A 3,726-nucleotide genomic window follows, 5' to 3' on the forward strand; every position below is an offset into this window, starting at 1 on the left:
CTTCAGAAAAAATGGTCTTTATAATAGCTGTAAATGAGATGGACCAAAAACACAACACCCTACTCTGAGCCATATTTTATTCTAGGGACATATAAAGTAAAATCTTCTTTCAAAGCTATGTATGGTATATTCTCTTTGTGTTTTTGTATCGTTAACTAATTGTATGTCTGCGCTTTTTATCCAGTTCTTTTTTATTAAGGTATGGAATTGTTGTCCAAACGTATTCACTTGGCAAGAAAATACTGTAATACCCTATTCTCTGAATTTCTCCCCAAACAAACAAAGGTGCAGTTCAAGGTTTCACCTAGAAGTGTAATTCTTGCTACAGACATTTTATGTTTCAGAAATCAATCATTCTTTCTTGTATCCCAGAAGGCTTTATAATATGAGGAGAAGTAAACACTGGATTGACAAAACTTTGATCATCCCTTACTGTACGCAAGCTGATGTTCATCTGGCTCTGTGGAGCAATGGATAGCGCCTTGGACTTCTAAGTCACTTGGCAACATCATTCAAAGGTTGTGGGTTCGAATCCCACCAGAGTCTCATCTTTTACTTTCTTATTCAAACAAGGAACATTATGCATGTGAGGAATGTTTATTTTTGGGCAATGCTTTAATCTTAGTATTTCACCCAAGTTGAACCTATGTATCCAATACAGCATGCAACTGAATCAAAAGCAGTCCGCCTTCCATTGCAACAGGAACATATTCCTCATAAGCAATACAACATTACTGCCAGAAACTTGGCACTTTCCTAATGTATCCTTCCTTCAGAAACATGGTCTTTATAATAGCTGTAAATGAGATGGACCAAGAACACCACACCCTACACTCAGACATTTTTTTCTAGCGACATATAAAGTAAAATCTTCTTTCAAAGCTATTTATGGTATATTCTCTTTGTGTTTTTGTATTGTTAACCAATTGTATGTCTGCACTTTTTATCCAGTTCTTTTTTTATTAAGGTATGGAATTGTTGTCCAAAACTATTCACTTGGCAAGAAAATACTGTAATACCCTATTCTCCGAATTTCTCCCCAAACGAACAAAGGTGCAGTTGAAGGTTTCACCCAGAAGTGTGATTCTTGCTACAGACATTTTATGTTTCAGAAATCAATCATTCTTTCTTGTATCCCAGAAGGCTTGATAAAATGATGTGAAGTAAACACTGTATTGAAAAAACTTCCTTCGATCATCCCTCACTGTACGCAGGCCGATTTTCATGTGGCTCTGTGGTGCAATGGATATCGCATTGTCCTTCTATGAGAAATGGCAAAGTCACTCAAAGGTTGTGGGTTTGAATCCTACCAGAGTTGTTTTTTTTCCAATTTGCTTTAATCCTTTGAATATTCAGGACAGTGCTTTAATCTACTTATTTGAGCCAAGTTTAACGAATGTGCTCAATACTGCATATAGCTGAATCCCAGCTTCCATGGCAACACCAGCATATAGCTCATAAGCAATATCACTTTATTGCACTAACTTTGCACATTCCAAATGTATCTTCCCTTCGGAGAGATGGTCTATTCAATAGCTGGAAATGAGATAGACAAACCGCAGGATGCCTGACACTCAATTTGTTAATGATCTATATACGCAATAAATTCTTCTTTCAAAGTGTTTTGAGATTTCGGTTTCAAATGTTTGTACCATGAGCCAAGTGTATTTCTGTACTTTCTTCCAAGTTCTTTTTGAGAAGGTATAGAATGTCCACCCAAACCTGTGCCTTTAGCAACATAGCCCTGTAATACTTTAATCCTCTAATTTCTTGATAAAAGAAAAAAGGGTCTGTTCAAGGGGGTCTGGATCAACCAACAAGGAGGATTCTTGGTTGAACAGATTTTACGGAGGAGAATACAATTATTATTTCTACAGCCCAGAAGAAGTGATAATTTGATGCTCAGTTACCATCCAAACTTTCAAATATTCATTGCAAAGAGTAAGGATCTGTCTCTGTGGCGCAATGGCTCGTGCGTTGGATTTCTAGGTGAATTGGCAAAGTCATTCAAAGGTTGTGGGTTTAAGTCCCACCAGAGTCGTGTTTTTAACGTTCTTATTCAAACATGGAACGTTAAGCATGCAAGGAATGTTTTATTTTTGGGCGATGCTTTAATCTTAGTATCTGACCCAAGTTGAACCAATGTATCTAATACAGCATGCTACTGAATCAAAAGCAGACCGCCTTCCATTGCAACAGGAACATAATGCTCATAAGCAATACAACATTACTGCCAGAAACCTGGCACTTTCCTAAAGTATCTTTCCTTCAGAAAAAATGGTCTTTATAATAGCTGTAAATGAGATGGACCAAAAACACAACACCCTACTCTGAGCCATATTTTATTCTAGGGACATATAAAGTAAAATCTTCTTTCAAAGCTATGTATGGTATATTCTCTTTGTGTTTTTGTATCGTTAACTAATTGTATGTCTGCGCTTTTTATCCAGTTCTTTTTTATTAAGGTATGGAATTGTTGTCCAAAAGTATTCACTTGGCAAGAAAATACTGTAATACCCTATTCTCTGAATTTCTCCCCAAACGAACAAAGGTGCAGTTCAAGGTTTCACCTAGAAGTGTAATTCTTGCTACAGACATTTTATGTTTCAGAAATCAATCATTCTTTCTTGTATCCCAGAAGGCTTTATAATATGAGGAGAAGTAAACACTGGATTGACAAAACTTTGATCATCCCTTACTGTACGCAAGCTGATGTTCATCTGGCTCTGTGGAGCAATGGATAGCGCCTTGGACTTCTAAGTCACTTGGCAACATCATTCAAAGGTTGTGGGTTCGAATCCCACCAGAGTCTCATCTTTTACTTTCTTATTCAAACAAGGAACATTATGCATGTGAGGAATGTTTATTTTTGGGCAATGCTTTAATCTTAGTATTTCACCCAAGTTGAACCTATGTATCCAATACAGCATGCAACTGAATCAAAAGCTGTCCGCCTTCCATTGCAACAGGAACATATTCCTCATAAGCAATACAACATTACTGCCAGAAACTTGGCACTTTCCTAATGTATCCTTCCTTCAGAAACATGGTCTTTATAATAGCTGTAAATGAGATGGACCAAGAACACCACACCCTACACTCAGACATTTTTTTCTAGCGACATATAAAGTAAAATCTTCTTTCAAAGCTATTTATGGTATATTCTCTTTGTGTTTTTGTATTGTTAACCAATTGTATGTCTGCACTTTTTATCCAGTTCTTTTTTTATTAAGGTATGGAATTGTTGTCCAAAACTATTCACTTGGCAAGAAAATACTGTAATACCCTATTCTCCGAATTTCTCCCCAAACGAACAAAGGTGCAGTTGAAGGTTTCACCCAGAAGTGTGATTCTTGCTACAGACATTTTATGTTTCAGAAATCAATCATTCTTTCTTGTATCCCAGAAGGCTTGATAAAATGATGTGAAGTAAACACTGTATTGAAAAAACTTCCTTCGATCATCCCTCACTGTACGCAGGCCGATTTTCATGTGGCTCTGTGGTGCAATGGATATCGCATTGTCCTTCTATGAGAAATGGCAAAGTCACTCAAAGGTTGTGGGTTTGAATCCTACCAGAGTTGTTTTTTTTCCAATTTGCTTTAATCCTTTGAATATTCAGGACAGTGCTTTAATCTACTTATTTGAGCCAAGTTTAACGAATGTGCTCAATACTGCATATAGCTGAATCCCAGCTTCCATGGCAACACCAGCATATAGCTCATA

Source organism: Ambystoma mexicanum, assembly GCF_040938575.1.
Source record: "Ambystoma mexicanum isolate Mex_15411 chromosome 12 unlocalized genomic scaffold, UKY_AmexF1_1 Mex_chr12_unloc.1, whole genome shotgun sequence".
Classification (NCBI taxonomy): domain Eukaryota; kingdom Metazoa; phylum Chordata; class Amphibia; order Caudata; family Ambystomatidae; genus Ambystoma; species Ambystoma mexicanum.